Genomic DNA, 18,352 nt, shown 5'->3' with positions numbered 1-18,352 from the left:
ACAGTGATGTGTGATGCTGCAGCGATTCTTGAAACATTAAGCTTGCAGTTTTAGAGCGTACTGTGTGGAAACTGATGTTTGGCGTCCTTGGAGCCGCTCAGCAGTTCAGTGCTGGTCAAAAGGGATCTTACCTAACAGCATTAATAGCTCACCCATGCCCCGTGTGCTCAAAAGTCTATAGGGGATGTTCTGTCATGAACTTTGACCTGCTTCATTGATGTCCGCCGTTAGATTCCCCTGTACTGCCCTTTGTACCGAGTCTCAGACCATCTTCCTCCATGTAAGCTGCTCACTTTAAACAGGCCGTGCTGAGTCTTCCTTCTTGAAACCAGCTGCTGACCCCAATCATGTAAGAGGAGTTTCACCGTTCAGGTTCGCATGTTTGCTCAGTATAACTTTGATGTCTTTGCTGCTATAAAAACCTTATACTTGAAATCAAATTCATCTCTGCTCATATACCAATGCTATGGACTGTGAATTAAAGTTTTATGGTACATGGAATTACTGCCTGGTTTGGAAGCTTTTTAGATAATGAATTCAACTTCTTTTGTTTTAGAAGTCACAGGGAGGGGCCATGATGGGTGGTGGGCAGTTAGGAAGACCATGGAAAGAGTACAGTGAAATTTTTTTTTTTTGGTGTTGTTATTTTTAATATATATTTACTTTTATTTTTCTACTGTTTGGTGTTTTGTATTGGTTTAAGCCTTGTATGAACTGCTCAGGATGATATTCTGCACCGCAGCCCAAGGTTTGGACCCAAATGAGGGACCCCAAGGATCAGCAGGAGTAACAAAATCCAAAAAGTCTGCAGTTAATACAGAAAACTGAGCAGGGGGCACACTGGGAGGAAAACCTAACTGGAACAACACACACACACACACACACACACACACACACACACACACACACACACACACACACACACACACACACACACACACACACACACCAGGGGAGTGGAAACACCTGGGCAACAAGAACAGCTGAAACCAAAGATAATGAGACAGGAAGTAAAATTAAAAACACAGAAGACAAACCGCTACCAACATAAGACAGGAAGTCACTCACCCTAACAATAACATGAGCAGCTATCATAAATAAACCTCAGCAAGAATAAATGTAAATTAACAGGAAATGAAACAAAGAGCTAAAGGCTAAAAATAAGGAATGCAACAAATATAAATAACAAACAAACCAAGAACCAGACTGAATTTATTTTTGATATTCTGAGTCCACAAAAACTCAAAACTCTGGGTTCATGACCCACGACCACGACAGGGTTTACATCCTGTGTGTGCTTAACGTCAAACACACACCCTTTGACTGTATACTAAATGAAATAATAATCCATTTTATTTGTGGGCACCTTTCAGGACACTCAAGGTTGCCTTACAAGAATAAAACAGTAGCTTATAACAATAAAACACAAGATGCATAATAATACAATGATAAACAAATATAACAGTAAAAGAAAAGACACATCTGTTAAACCAGGGAGTGAAATCCCTAATAGCCAACGTAGTTAGGTTCCGAAGGCTTGTTTGAATAGGTGAGTTTTTAATTGGGATTTAAAATGGGATAAGTTCTTGATGCCCTTCAAGGATAGGGGTTGGTGAGTTCCAGAGATGGGCAGCTGTATAACAAAATGCCCTGGACCTGTAGAAAGATGGACAGAAGGTGTAATGAGAAGCATGGAAGAGGACGAACAAAGTGAGCGTAAAAATGAATGAGATTGGCAATATAAGGTGGGTGGAAGATTATGGAGGGATTTGTAGGTAAGTAGGAGAATCTCGTATTGAATATGATGGTTTATGGGGAGCCAGTGAAGTTCTTTAAGAATGGGAGTAATGTGTTGGGTAGAAGGAGTTCTGGTGATAATACAGGCAGCTTTGGAGTTTTGGACCAATTGAAGTTTGAGAGGTAGACCGGAGAGGAGTGAGTTACAGTAATCGATGTGAGAAGTGACCAGGGCATGGACAAGGACAGCGGTGCTGGCAGGAGGGAAGGGTGAAGGCGGTTTAGAATAGAATAGAATAGAATAGAATGCCTTTATTGTCATTATACAGGATGTACAATGAGATTGGATTGATTGGATTGGATTGAGTTTATGTTATGTAGATGAAAGGATGCGGACTGGGCAATGTTATTAATGTGGGCCTCATAAAGTGTGCTATCTAGGATAACACCCAAGCTCTTCACTTGGGAAGCGACGGGAACAGTGAAATTATCAATAGTGAGTTTAATTATTTAGATTTGGCAAGCGTAGACTTTGTGCCAATCAGCAAGACTTCTGTTTTTTCGGTGTTCAGTTGAAGCAGATTTTGTGAAAACCAAGATTTTATTTCCAGAAGACAGTCAGAGAGGGAGGACGGGGGTAGAGCTGCGGTCGGCTTAGATGACCTAATAGAGCAGGATGTTGTCAGCGTAATGGTGAAAATGAATACCATGTTTTCTAAAGATATGTCCTAGTGGTAGGAGATAATAAAAAGCAGGGGACAAAGAACAGAACCTTGGGGAACGCCAGAGGAGACTGGAGTAACAGATGACTTATAATTTTTAAGCTGGTTAGATTCCTATAAAAACAGAGCTTGTGTCAGAGTGCCTGTGTCAGTTTGTTGTCCTACAACAACTGTGTCGCTGTTTGTGGAGGACTTTCAAATCTGAGCTTCAGGCTGACTGTAAGTAGGTGTAAAAATGACAGATTTGCAATTTTTGCAGATTCATCCCAAATGGCCATATTACAGATTTCTTGTAATTGCCACCTTGACTCCACTGATAGCCTGAATAAAGTCTTACTGCCGTTTTATCCCCGTCGTCACACATGGGTGGCTTTAAAGGCGGCGACTCGGTTTTCCCTACTATGGCTGGAACACAAGCTGGTATTGTGTTTCCCAAGTCCCAAGAAAAAATTTGGGTGACTGAAGTGATGAGGATCCAGGGCTTTAGTGGGTCTTCTCCCTGAGACCAACAGTGGGCAGTTTAAACTGCCGTTGTTTCTTCTGTCATCAGCACAGCTGTGCAAAGAGCTGTGATTCACAAGCTGGGCGGTCCAAAAAAAATGAAGGGAAACATCTCCTGGCAATGTGTTGCTGGGCAGAATGCAATTAGAGACAAGGATGCTAAACATAATTGAGTGTGACACATGTTAATAGCCTTTCATTTAAACAATTTTGGATCTACAGTCTACAGCTGGACGTGCAGGCCGAAATCAGAGTGGATGCTCTTGGAAAACAACAAGTCATTATGTTGCTGCGAGAGCGTCGGCTGCCAAACGTGTGCGCAGTCACAGCCAGAGGAGCCCACAGCCTGATTGCTCCCTTGCAAATATATGAGTTAGACTGTTATCTGTGCACCTGCGTCTCTGTCGGGGCTTAGAAACGGCATTATTTTAAAATGTAAAAGGGAGCAGTCACTATGAATTGCAGCCATTCTTTGCTGCAGTACGAGCAGCACAGGTGCGATGAATGAGGAATGACTTTTATAGAATAAGCTTTTGCGAGCCAACCCTGGCAGGAAATTATTTCAGTACAGAAAAGATATTCAATATTCAAATAGAGCAGAGCAGCAAACAGGAAGTGAGCTTAGAGTCTTCTAAAGGGCATCCGAACTTTGTCCCAGGAAGAGAAAAAGCCGAGCACAGCAAAGAGACTAAAGATGTGCAGCACAAAAACATATCATGATTCGTGCATCATGCTCCTGTTTGACAGCAGGTCGGTGGAAGTGAAACTCCTGAAGAGAGCAAAGGCCTGAAAAGGCGCCATCTGCTTTAAGATTCCTGCCACAGCAGTGATTCATCTCCATTCACGCTGTGCTGGAGAATTATGTGTGACCCGGCGAGGTTTCCTGCACGGAAAACAACAATAAAGGCAGTCAGTTCAGTCACTCGTCCGCACAGGGAACACTGATCTATGTACGGAGATTTCCCACGCTCTTATCTCCTGGATGTCACAGAGATTTGGCTCGTTGCTCCAGCAGAGCAGATCTCATTTAAGTCATGCAGGTGCTTTTTGATTCAGCATAAAGCCGATTTTGAAGAGTTCAAATATGATGTCGGTGCATCCCTGCAGTCTGTGGATGAACACGGAGATATGAGTTCCAGGCAGTTTGGAAAAAATAAGCATCCTAATAAAGGAATCTACACAAAGACACTGATACTATTTTTCATCTTCTTTATAAGATGCGTATTTTCTCACTATAAACAACCTGGTCAGTGCTGTAGTTTTTAACCTTTAACCAGCAATGAAATCATTCATAGTGCACCGAGACAGAAAAATACCCATATGTTTAATTCTATTCCTCTCTCTTTCTCGCTCTCATATATGCTGATATATATGTCCACTACATAAATGTCGTCAGATCGTGATGATCAGCTGCTTTCAACTGAAGCAGCTTTGCACATAAACATGTGGCGTCTGATCCATTTTTATTCCCAGGGGGGTTAAACATTGCTGTTTGTGCTTCCAAACAAAGCCCAAGGGGCTCTTTGGTGTTTTATGCTGTGATGCAACTCATTTAGATAACAGTGAGACGGGTCTGTCTCTTCCACTGATCAGAAACTTACACCAGTGAGTTATCAGGGATGCTTCTAAAGCCACTTCAGTGTGAAGGCTAAACAGAATGCAGAGCCTCCTCAACAGGACATGAACCGAGGTCACCTCACTGCCAAACGTCACTCTGACAGAGGACACCTGTTTGTAGTCTGGCAGCATCCTGACTACACGGGCTGAGGAACCTGGATGGTTCAATAGTTTAATCACAAGTGACCATGTGGTGTTACTTACTGATGTCCTGGAAATAAAACCTGAATGATGTTGTTGTTGGGAATTCTCTGTTCCCGGTGGACTCTCGATAGACTGAAGGCCACTTTGAGATTTACTCGGCCCGGCGTTCCTCTTTGCTGTTTTTGCCTCGTTTGACAGCCGAGAGATCAGCTGTTCCTCAGGCTCACATTTAGACTTCCGGCCTTGGAAACCAAAAACATCATCCTCTTCCTGTTTGGGTACACAGCTGAGCCTTAATGTTTCCCCACAGATTATAAACATACAGTTACTGTGAGATGAAACTGATCAATAGAAAAGCGTCATTATTCTAATGCCTGTTGTATTAGATTGTCTGTCTGTCCATCCATCATCTTATGCTTATCTGGGGGACCCCAAGGCGTTCCCAGGCCAGCCAAGAGATATAATCTCTCCAGCGTGTCCTGGGGCACGAACACCTCACCCAAGAGGCACCCAGGAGGCATCCCATTCAGATGCCCGAACCCCCTCAACTGGCTCCTTTCGATGTGAAGGAGCAGCGGCTCTACTCTGGGCCCCCCTGGATGGCCACACTCCTCACCCTATCTCTAAGGGAGAGGCCAGCCACCCTTCTGAGGAAGCTCATTTCTGCTGCTTGTATTTGCGATCTCGTTCTTTCGGTCTCTACCCAAAGCTCGTGACCACAGGTGAGGGTAGGAACGTAGATCGACTGGTAATGACAGCTTCGCTTTCACGCTCAGCTCCCTCTTCACCACGACAGACCAGTACCCTGATCCATCTGTCGATCTCCCGCTCCCTTCTCCCATCACTTGTGAACAAGACTTCGAGATACTTAAACTCCTCCAGCAGCAACTCGTCCCTGAGCCCGAGTGCCCGCTCCGGCTCATCACCATCATCCTGATTTAACCAGATATTTTTCTGCATTTCCACAATTCAGCCACTTCACTGAGATTATTGTTTTCTTTATGGTCCTATTTATGACCCCAGGTGGGCCTGCTATAAGGAAACAAATAATAAAGGAAGCCAAGGGCTATTTATAGATTATTAGATGCTGGGTTGTTTCTCTGAAGAACTGGTGAAGAATTAGTGAAAAGTATTTTTACCCTCGGAGCGATCGAACCTAAAATGAAAAACAAAACAAAAAAAACTGTAATTATATAATTATGTCTCATCTCTCAGGAGTCCAAAATAGCAGGACAAGAAACCAGAAACTGCATTTGTAATTTTGTTTGGGTGTTATTAAAGTATTGAAGTTATGTCTGAAGTTTCACATGAAAGTTTTGAGGCTAATTAGATCTCAGAATATTTCAGAATAAGTGTGAAAGAATTAAGAAGCTTTAAGGGGAGAAGGCGAGCCTCACTGCCTTTAACGTTCAGCACCAGCATCCGTCCTCTGAAATGTCCGTCACCACACTTTCAGCTGCTGATCAGGTCTTAATTGAATAAAATGGGTTTTGGGCACTGCCCTTATAATGTGCTGCCATAATCAAGTTCTCACCAGCAGCGCTGTGTTTGAGTCGGGGACGGAGGCCAAACCGATTTTACACGACAGGGAAAAAACACGAGCCAAATTTTAACTGCTGCATCTCACAGTGTGTCTTAGATAAAACACACACACACACACACACACACACACCTACCTGTGAGTAAAGGTCTTTCTGGAGTTTTGTACCACACTTTGCTTCACAGAGCTGTGGTTTTTAAACATATAAAATATTCACCTGAAGTTCAGGTGCAGCGATTCGAGTTTTTCACAGCAGCTTTGGAACAAAAAGTCTCGTTTCTGGAGGACCGACTCAGTTTGATATCAGTGAAAATGCTGCATAAAAGTGTGAGAAACTGATGCAAAACTGAAAACTCTTTGATCACTTCAAAAGTGAATATCAGTGTAATAAGTACACAGTTTTACCTCAAATATGAATTACCATTAAAAGGACAATTATTACCAATCATAACTACTATTACATTAATACATCAGAAATACTACATAAAAGTAAGGTGCAGTATAGACCATAATACATGCTGTTCTGTCTAAATCACTACTTGAACCATTAAAGTTACAAGAAAAGAGACAAAAAAAACGAACTAATCAAAAAACTCGTAACGTCGTTATCAGCTGTTAAGGTGGGAATTTGGCAGGTGGGGGAGTCCTGGTACAGCGGATGTGTGTTTCTCTGCTGAACTGCTGCAGCCTTTTCTAAAACATACGTTCACACACAAACATCTTTCACCTGGTAACACGGAAGATGCAGAGATGCAGAAGAGCTAAGTGTTTTGATCTTTGACCTTTAGGGTCTAAAATGCAGCAAAACCGGAGGACGTGTGGAGGTTTGAGGTCGCAGTGATGTTGACCTTTTACTGTCAAAACACGAATCAAATCATATCTGAGTACGAGGGAATGCTCCCTGCAATAAGCAGCTCATACACAGCCATATATGGCTTTGAAATCTGCTCAACAATAGAATAGAATAGAATAGAATAGAATGCCTTTATTGTCATTATACAGGATGTACAATGAGATTGGAGGGCCACTCCTGTTCAGTGCCATGTAACAGAAAATCAAACTCTCTAAAATAAAAATATTATGAAAATATTATAATCTAGTATGATCAATATAATCAAGAGATATACAGAAATAAACAATGTGTAAAGTATACAAAAAATAGCATGTATAAAAATATATACATACATTGGTGCATCTGTACATTGTAAGAAAAGTAAATATGTGTATACATATAATAATGAAGATGATGAATATTGCACTTGGTGAATGAATATTGCACTAGTGAATGAATACTGGATATTACACAATATAGGAATGTCAGATATTGTTCAGTATGAATAATATAATATTGCAACAACAAGACGACAGTGGTATTCAGTAGCTATCATGAAACAGTTGTACCATTCCTGCATTTAGCATAAGGAAAAATGTCCTGTTCATTAAGCCCTTCTGTTGCATCTCTGCTCCAATTAGCTATACACTTGTGTAGGAGCTGGATCTGTTGCACTAATGATGCTATAGTAAGCCCTGCTGGTCCAACAGAGCTCACGGTTCACCCAAAGCCCCTTAAAAACAGATCCATACTTTATTTAAAGCAGCAGCCCGAGAGAGAGCAGCCACATATTTGTCGGCTGTGCAGCTACACCACAGTTTGCTGCTGAGCAGCTCCTTGAGACCGATGGCGATAAGCACGAGGCACACATTAAATACATTTGTGCCTTTCATGCTGGCTGCTCTGCATTAAAAGATTGCTAACGATGATCATTTTCTTCAGCCTTCATTCAACCCTGAGGTGTGCTGATTAGGCACAACGCTACACAATAACCCTCAAGTGCCCGAAGTCTGGAGAATCGACTTCCTCACAGCCTGCAGCCAAGAAATGAAATGTGATAATGACTTGTTCAGGTTTGCTTTAATCAGTTACATTTATCTGCTCATCAACTTAATAATGATGTTCTAACTAAAAACTGTCCTAAAACCCCTGAAGACTATGCTGACAGAGCAGGTCCTTCTTCGGCTGATGAATGATGGACATTTACCTCAAGACAGACCATAATCTGCGTTACACAAAGCACAAACCTGCATCACTCTAACGCTCTCTCATCTGGATGCATAAATATATGCAACTGACTTAAGAGCTTCATTCTGTTTTAGCAAATTATTAAAGATTTTAGAGTTTATTAAAATATTTATGTTACCCGTTGCCACGGTGCAGCAGCCAGTGCCGCTAATTTGTCTCAGCAAGCAAATAAAACCACTGGAGCAAAAAGCAAAAGAACTCCTCTAGAAGCCTAAAGCTTGTTTAATTATTACAAAACTGACTCTGTAGATGTGTAAAACTCTCAAAATGACATGCTGAGTGTCACACAGTTGTGGTAGTATCCTTGTGTGTGACCATAATGCCACAGTCTTCCCAGGTGTGGACGTCCCAGCAAACTCAGCCCAAGTTCAGAGCCAAAGAGCTCCATCTCAGACTCTGCAGGCCTCAGGATGTTAAATGTTAAAGTTCATGACAGCCCAGCCGGAAAAAAGACTGAATAAGTGTGGCTTGTTTTGAAGAGCTGCCACGAGACATCACAGCTCAGGTTTGCGAAGCTGCATCTGAACGACCCGCAAGACTTCTGGAACAGACGAGAACCAAAGTGGAGATGTTTGACCGCAACAGCAGCACGTCAGGAGAACACCAAACACAACACAGCAGCACCTCAGACCAACTGTCAGCACAGTGGTGGAATGAGTCGACCATGAACTCATCTGTAGTGTTCTAGAGTCAAAGGTGAGGCCATCTGTCCAACAGCTGAAGCTTGGCCCAAATTTGGTCATTCAGCAGGACAAAGATCCCAAACACAGAATGGCTGAAAAAACAATCAAGGTGCTGCAACGGTCCTGTCAGAGTCCAGTCCTTCAAGTGCTGTAAGCTACTGAACCATGGGGGTCACATAAAAACACTTTCTCATGCATCTACAGTACCCGCTGCAGCACGGCTTAGGTTTGCAAAGTTGGAAACAAAAAGGTGGCTGAACTTTTGAATTGGCCTTTTGGTGATTTGTCTCAGGTGTAAACTGCTGGGACAGGCTGCAGTCCCCCACAGCCCTGACCTGGATGGATGGATGGATGGATGGATGGATGGATGGATGGACCTTAGCAGTCAGAATTTCCTTTTTTTAAAACAGTAGAGGTGTCATGATTTCAAATTTCTGCTTCATCTCCTCAAATAAAACATTTATTTCATCTCTGCCTCCTTTTTCATTCATTCTCTTCCACCTTACAGTTATTCATCATCTTCTTTAGGATTAGATGGATGTCCTCTTTAAGAAGCACCAACAAAGTGAAAACCAAGCAGGAATTTTCTTGCACAAGCCTTTTTTTTCATGTGGAACAGGAAAACTGATCCTCTAATTATCAGCGAGCTCAGTGGGACTGCTTTCTTCATGCTGTTTGACATTTTGATTTGAGACGAAGTAATGGAAGCAATCAGAAGCTCAGCCCGGCTCTCCAGCTGGGCTCACAACCCATTTGTGGCATGTTTACACTCAGCTTTGAAGACCTTCACGCTTCTGTTTGTCTGCTCCTGGGTCTGTCACCATCACTGCCATCATTCAGAGAAAAAAAGCCTGTGAACCATGTGTGAAAGGTTAGTGATGGCCTACTATGAGCCTGCTGTATTATATTGCCAACAGATAAATAATCCACAGAGAGAAAAACAATGGACTTCTTTGACCTCATCCTAAAGGTGGATCAGTGGCTCTTTTGATTTGATCTTGATTACAGTAAGATTATAACACAGCTATGTTTCTGATGAACTGAGCATGTTTGTATTGCACACAGTTCAAGTTTCCTTATTTGTGTTTTGTTCCCCATGCAGCCAAATTGCTGGGCTCCGTTTTCACAGCCTGAAATCACTCTGAATCGTTAAGTCCACCGAGCGCTGCCAGCTCCATTTGAGTGGAGCTGACATCAAATCTGCAGGTCGATGTGACCCGACAATACAACTGCTGCTACTACTACTGCGGCCTCCAGCAGCAGTCGGTGTCCTCAGCCCACATCTGCTCTAACTCATTGGTGCAAATCCCAAAAATAACTGTCGAGTCTTCCTCAGCTGCACATGTAGAGCTTTTTTTGTTCCCTGAGTAACCTACATTAGAGAAACCAAGCTAGCTTTTTATAGTTAACCTAAAACCTAAATCTATCCTATGTTGTTTTATTACAGCACAATGTTTCTGATATTTTAATACTGTGTTGCATCACCTGTGCTCAGCACAGGTAGCACTCCTGATCGCATCAGAGTGTGTGAATAGCACACAAACCATCTAAACTTTCACTTTTCTAAGCAAATTTTTTAATCTGAGGTAAACGTGGATACATATTGGTACTAGAGAACTATGAGACTGACAGATGTGACCATGTAACACAGGAAGTAACAGTTACCTGTATAAACAACTTGTGAAAGAAATGATTGAAATCAGATGGTTCTCTTTGTTCTGCTCCTCTCATTCCACAAACTGTGCATCCTCGACTCCTCCCCTGGCATCTTAGTGGCTGGAGAGGAGGCAAGAGGAGAGGAGAGGAGGAGAGGAGAGGAGGCAGCAGGCAAGAACCAAAATGAGACGTTGTCTCCGCTTTAAAATGTCAAACGAGCTTTGGCAGCGGCTGTTATCATAAACTGTTTAAAATCAATCACACACAAACTGAAGGACAGCAATGTTGATCATCTTAAACAACTTATGAATACATAAAAGGTCAAGCTTTTTAAAGATGGTGGTTTGTATATTCCAGCTGTGTACCATGGCCCTTTTTTATATACTTGAACAAAAATTAATAAATAAAATGAATCTAGCACAAGGACACACTGGTGCATCCTCCATTAGAGTTCCTCTGGCAGGTCTCCTTTGCTGATGCACTTCAGGATCTGAGATATACTTAAACAGGACATATCGACTGGTCACAGCCAGGAGGACAGAGGAGATGAGATGGCATAAATGAGAAGTCTGTACACCGTTAAAAGTGCAGTGTTATATATGTAATACCAGGATGACATTAAATCAACAAGAACCACTGAAACTGTCATGTATCGTCTGTGTGGCAGACAGGAAGGAGGACCCCAAATGCAGGACACGTCAGGCACAGGTAAAAAGTACTCTTCTTTTATTTTTAGGTGTTTAACAAAAAGGCCAAACTAGCAGAGCTACTGGCAAAATACGGAGCAAAAATACGAAGGCAGAACAAGACACACAGCGGGAGACGAAGACGCGACAACAGGCACTGAAAACACTGGACTTAAATACACAAGAGGCCTGATGAGGGAAGAGGAAACAGGTGGGAACACAGGTGACGCTGATAACACTGACGAGACCAGGGGAAGCAAAACTAAACACAAGAGACCAGAACTGGACGACTATCAAAATAAAACAGGAAGTAAGACGATGGAACAGAGACGCAGACCTGACACAGAATACAGAGAGAACACCAGGGACTAGAAATAACAATTAAACCTCACAACCAAAAGAAATCCCAAAACAGAACAGACAAAATGAAGCAAAACAAAAACACACGGGGTCCTTTGGACCCCGGACCATGACAGAAACAGTCATTGATGTGACCGGTTATGTGTTTAAACCCAAACTGAGACTGAACCCACTAAGCTACACAACTACTGACCCAATGAAGCCCAACACACAGGTGACAGCGCACTGATGGCTTCAGGTAAAATAAAACTTTTTATAATTGGAAGTTGCAGCTGGATTTAAGCCATGAAATTCATACGGGAAGCAAACTGCAGCACTGATTCAATCCAAGTTAAACTTCTCAGCTTAAAGGTGAACGACTGGAGCAGCTACCACAGACAGGATGACTGTTATTGACATACGATGGTGGTAAATAAGTTCGAAGCTGCTAGTGACCAACCTGCAGGGGCAAAGCCATGCGTGACACGTGAACGTGCTCCTGTGTGGACGCCCTTCCAGAGACAAGTAGTTGATGAATGACAGACAGTTTCCCAAGTTCTCATTAAACTTGAGGCTGTCACAATTTCAGCCCATCACGCACCCTGAACAGCTGCACATGTAGTTACAGCTAGCACGGATGTGTGATTGTTATGCACTGTGTTCAGTATTCGAGGGTCACCTGTGATCCTGGATTCAAACATTTAAAGTGCCTCTGTACCACATCACGCTTCATCTGCCACCTTTCTTTGCTGGTGTTAAATCAGGCTTCAGGCTGTGTGAGCTCACTCAAAGTAAACGGGTAGATATATTTATCTTTGCACTCTCTGCTGCCTGAGAGCTGGTAGGGTACAAAAAATAAATGGAGAGCATCTAAATGGCTGCATCATCAACATAAAGCCTGTTTCTCAGGGTGTAACTGCTGCTACAGTAAATGGAAAAGACAGTAGTAAAGGTGAGAACCCAGACTGAACTCATTTTGTTTATTAGGATTTCAGTGAAGCCGTCTGTGCATCTTCTTCACTTCAACACAAACAGAAACTTTAGTTTTCTGCACAGTAATTGCAGTTTTTTAAGCATCACATTGTGTTGTAGGAAGGACCCACACGCACAACACTTTCAGACAAGAAGCACTCCGAGGGCTCAAACCTCCACCGAGGCAGCTGGCTCTCTGCACCGTGTTTACTTTAAAGGGAAAAGTATTTTATATTTATTCATTTTGCTTTTGTGGTTCTTTTTAAGCGTACTTTGCAGTGCAGTAAAAACAAGTGAAAAGTGCAGACTGTTATTTGCCCTGTTTCAGTATACTTGACATAATTTTTTGGGAGGTCAACTTGAAAGAAAGGCAGATGTGAAATGTAAAAGTGAGGTCAGAGGTCAAATGTGACCTGATATTTGGATGAAAACTATAATGTGATATGTGAGAATCCCCATATGGCATTCCTTACATGCCTGGATGTTGTCAACAGATACGATGGCTGGAAGAAGCAGCTTTAAATGGCTCTCTACAGCATTATCACTTTGACCCTCAGATCAATCCATTGACCTTAAAGGAGAGGTCAGAGGTCAAATGACATATTTTAAATTTTTATATTAGCATCGGAGGTCACTAAAATTAATATTGACTCGGTGTGTAACTTTGCAAAAACAATGTCGGACTCTATAGTTTTCTCTGGGCCCCTCCCCAATCAGACCAGGAGCCACATGTTTAGCCGCATGTTCTCCTTGAATCGCTGGCTGTCTGAGTGGTGTCCAAAAAACGACGTGGGCTTCATAGATAATTGGCAAAGTTTCTGGGGAAAACCTGGTCTTGTTAGGAGAGACGGCATCCATCCCACTTTGGATGGAGCAGCTCTCATTTCTAGAAATCTGGCCAAATTTATTAACCCTCCTAAAACCTGACTACCCAGGGTTGAGACCAGGAAGCAGAGTTGCCGTCTTACACGCCTCTCTGCAGCTTCTCTCCTCCTGCCATCCCCCCAAAACCCCATCCCCATAGAGTCGGTGCCTGCTCCCAGACCACCAAAAAACAAAGCTAAAATCAGCAAAAAGCTATTTAAGCATAAAAATTCAAAAACAATAAATAATACAGCTTCATCAACTGCACCAAAGAATAAAGCAATTAAATGTGGATTATTAAACATTAGGTCTCTCTCTTCCAAGTCCCTATTAGTAAATGATTTAATAATTGATCAACATATTGATTTATTCTGCCTTACAGAAACCTGGTTACAGCAGGATGAATATGTTAGTTTAAATGAATCAACACCCCCGAGTCACAGTAACTGTCAGCATGCTCGAAGCACAGGTCGAGGAGGAGGATTAGCTGCAATCTTCAATTCCAGCTTATTAATTAATCAGAGACCCAGACAAAGTTTTCATTCTTTTGAAAGCCTGACTCTTAGTCTTGTCCATCCTAATTGGGAAAATCAAAAACCTGTTTTACTTGTTATTATCTATCGTCCACCTGGTCCTTACTCAGAGTTTCTGTCTGATTTCTCAGACTTTTTATCTGATTTAGTGCTCAGTTCAGATAAAATCATTATAGTGGGTGATTTTAACATCCATGTAGATGCTGAGAATGACAGCCTCAACACTGCATTTAATCTATTGTTAGATTCAATTGGCTTCTCTCAAAATGTAAAGGAGCCCACCCACCACTTTAATCATACTCTGGATCTTGTCCTGACATATGGCATAGAAACTGAAGACTTAACAGTATTCCCTGAAAACCCCTGTGAGACCCTCGCCTTGTCAGTTTTGGTTGGTCCTGTTTTGCTTCTTTCTCTTCAGGACCCAATTAACAGCTCCTCCCATCTAATCAGGAAGTGACTTCACCTGTTTGGGAGCATAAATAAGCAGGTTTCTTCCCAAGATGGCGGCGCTTCCCTCATGGCTGGTGTCGTTTAGGCACCAACTTTGGTTTTCCTGCTTTGTCTGTGTTGTAGTTATTTCTAATTTAAGACACATGTTGGTTATAGGTTAGGACCAGTGACGTGCAGTCAGGGGAGGCAGGTGAGGCACGGCCTCACCTGTCATCGTGGAAATATAAAATTATTCATTCAGTGATTTGTATTTTAAAGTTCTTTTCCATTTAACTACACCATTTTTAGATTAGTTTTTTTCAAAATCGCTGAATTTTCGCATTTGCCGGTCAAATACTAAGAGACGAACGGTGAGGCACCAGCCCGGCGAGCCGCACCACGGATTGCGCAATCCATGGTGCGGCTCAGTATAGTCATTGCCAATGACTACTAACTGTGCTGGCATGCTATGCAGTGAGACCGGATTACTTTCCCTTTGCATGTGGCTATTAAAATGTTCTAACACTTTTACTATATGAACTAAATTTCTATATTTTAACTGGTGTATATAATGCACAGTTTTTTTTTTGTTTTTTTTTCATTAACAACTGTATGTGTGTGTAATGCATTCTTGTGTTGAGCGATCATGAAACTGCTGCGAAGAGACACTAGGTGAGGCACGCAGTTCTCGTGCCTCATGGTAGGGGGCGCTGGTGATCCCAGGGACTCTACGACTCCTCGGCGGCAAGCTACCATAAACAGTTAGCAAGGCCAGTTAGTTTTTCCTGTTGCTTGGCCTTATGTTCAACATGGAAGATTACATAACTCAACTGAAAGAATTTTCTAAACTGGACTTTCAATCGAAGCAGAAGATAATAATTAAAGGAAGACCAACACCGGAGCTAAAAGGTTTGCTTCAGACTATGTTAATGTTAAACAAAACAACTGTTGCCAATCAAATGGTGAATAAGCTATATGTTTGTAAATCTGATGTGATGACGTCAGTGCCTCACCAGTCACGACCCGCACCGCACGTCACTGATTAGGACTAATAACTAATAAATGGGTTTGATGAAAACTGCTTCTGTGTGGATCTCCCTTCTTTATGTCCTAAACAGGTTGGGCATAACAACCCTTTTTTGTCTGATCAATAATTAATATCACTTGATTACACAGCAGTGGGGAATAAGTTTTATTACAGTAGAAGTCTTTGTGAAAGTGCTGTAACTAAGTTTAAGGATCTAATTCCTTCATTGTTATGCTCTTCAGTGCCAACACAGTGCAGAGCAGCTACCTAAACTCTGCTCCCAGTGAGGTCGATTATCTCGTCAATAGTTTTACATCCTCACTGCGTATAACTTTGGATACTGTGGCTCCTCTGAAAAGGAAAGCTTCAAATCAGAAGCGCCTGACTCCGTGGTATAATTCACAAACGCACAGCTTAAAGCAGATAACCCGAAAGCTGGAGAGGGAATGGCGTCTCACTAAATTAGAAGATGCTCATTTAGCCTGGAAAAAGAGTTTGTTGCTCTATAAAAAAGCCCTCCGTAAAGCTAGGACATCTTACTATTCATCATTAATTGAAGAAAATAAGAACAACCCCAGGTTTGTTTTCAGCACTGTAGCCAGGCTGACAAAGAGTCAGAGCTCTGTAGAGCCGAGTATTCCTTTCACGTTAACTAGTAGTGACTTCATGGATTTCTTTACAAATAAAATTTTAGACATTAGAGAAAAAATTATTCATAACCATCTCAAAGATTGATCTTCATGTTCGGCTGCTTTCAGCACTGCTGGTATTTGTTTAGACTCTTTGGCTCCAGTTGATCTTTCAGATTTTTTTTTTTTTTGCGTTTTTGGCCACAGCAGCTTTTTGTTAGCAGTGGAGAGAGACAGGAAATGGGGGAAAGATACAGGGGAAGACATGCGGGCAAATTGGCGACAGGCCGGGACATGAACCCGCGCCACCCGCGCCGCAACGCGGCATATGTATGTGGTCGCCGGCTTTACCACTAAGCCACCCAGGCGCCCGATCTTTCAGAGTTAACTTCAATAGTTACTTCCTCCAAACCAGCAACATGTTTATTAGATCCCATTCCTACTAGACTGTTCAAAGAAGTCTTGGGTGACAGTGGGTAGGTGCTCACCTCACAACTGGAGGGTTGCTGGTTCAAATCCCCATCTGAGGGCATGCTCTCTTTGTGTCCCTGGGCAAGACACTTAACCCACATTGCCTAAGTGTGAATGTGTTTGGTGGTGGTCGGCGGGGCTGTAGGCACGAATTGGCAGCCAAGCTTCTGTCTGACTGCCCCAGGGCAGCTGTGGCTACATTAGTAGCTTACCACCACCAAGTATGATTGAGGTGCGAATGAATAGTGCATGAAATTGTAAAGTGTCTTTGAGTACCTTGAAAAGCACTATATAGGTCTAAGGCATTATTATTATTAATTGATGCTTCAATCAGTCTTTATTAGTTGGCTATGTACCACAGGCCTTCAAGGTGGCTGTAATTAAACCTCTACTTAAAAAGCCATCACTGACCCAGCTGTCTTAGCTAATTATAGGCCAATCTCCAACCTTCCTTTTCTCTCAAAGACTCTTGAAAGAGTAGTTGTAAAACAGCTAACTGATCATCTGCAGAGGAACGGTTTATTTGAAGAGTTTCAGTCAGGTTTCAGAATTCATCACAGTACAGAAACAGCATTAGTTCCTTTTTGCTCAAGCTTATAGTTAGAGCTGGATCAGGTGACCCTGAACCAGCCCTGTAATTATGCTGCAATAGGTCTAGGCTGCTGGAGTGGGGCTCCATTGATGAGTGTTTCTTCTGCACTCACCTCTTTTCACTCTGTTTATACCCCACTCTGCATTGAATTATTAGGTATTAATCTCGTGTCCCCCTCCCATGTCCCTCCCTTCACCCCCAACCGGTCGCAGCTGATGGCACTTTATAAATAAAATTTAATTGAATTACTTTTTATATGTTGACAATACACACACTTGTAAGAATCATAGTTTTTTGTAAGTTTTCAACCAATAATTCATCAAGTTGACCTTGAAGACCTCTGTGGATGGCAAATTTCAGTGGATTGTTAACATGACCTACAAAATTTTATCAGAATTCATTCAAAACTTTTCAAGCTATTAGGTTTACAGACAGTGACACACACAAAAAAAACATGATGACCTTGGCCGAAGTGAAAAGCGAGCTTTTTTTTTGTGTGTAAAAATATCAAAAGATAAACACAAAACCAAAATCCAAACTGCCGCAAGGAGCAGAAGGTTAACGTGGGAGGAAAAACCAGGACACAGATACTGAACACAAACACAACAGAGAGCCTGGATCGTACACTGAGGGCTGATTGGAGGTTAGAAACAGCAGGGAAATGAGACACAGGTGAGACAATCAGACAGACAGCAAATAAATGTGAAACAAGACACATGAGAATAAAACTGAAATAAGCAAAAGGCAAATAATTAACATGCTAAACATGACAGCGGCCGGGAAAGAGACCCTAACAGATGAGACTGAGTGGCAAAGAAAAGACAGGGAGACACTGCAGGACCTAAAAACAGAAGAAAAAACAAGCATCAAAAACTTAAGCACAAGAACAGTAAAGTGATTCAAACGATACAACATAAAGCTCTGCATTGCTGCACTGCACAGTACTGTACTGGTTAGAACAGGTCTTGGGTTTGAATCCCTGCTGGGGGCTATATGTATGGAGTTTGTGCCTGTATGGATTCTCTTCAGGTACTCTTGGCTCCTCCCACAGGCCAAAGACATGCATGTTAGGTTAGTTAGTTAATTTAAACTTGCAGTAGGTGTGAATGGTTGTGTGTCACTGTTAG

This window comes from Archocentrus centrarchus, chromosome 10 (assembly GCF_007364275.1).
Source record: "Archocentrus centrarchus isolate MPI-CPG fArcCen1 chromosome 10, fArcCen1, whole genome shotgun sequence".
Lineage (NCBI taxonomy): Eukaryota > Metazoa > Chordata > Actinopteri > Cichliformes > Cichlidae > Archocentrus > Archocentrus centrarchus.
Note: the sequence above shows the minus strand (reverse complement) of the source record.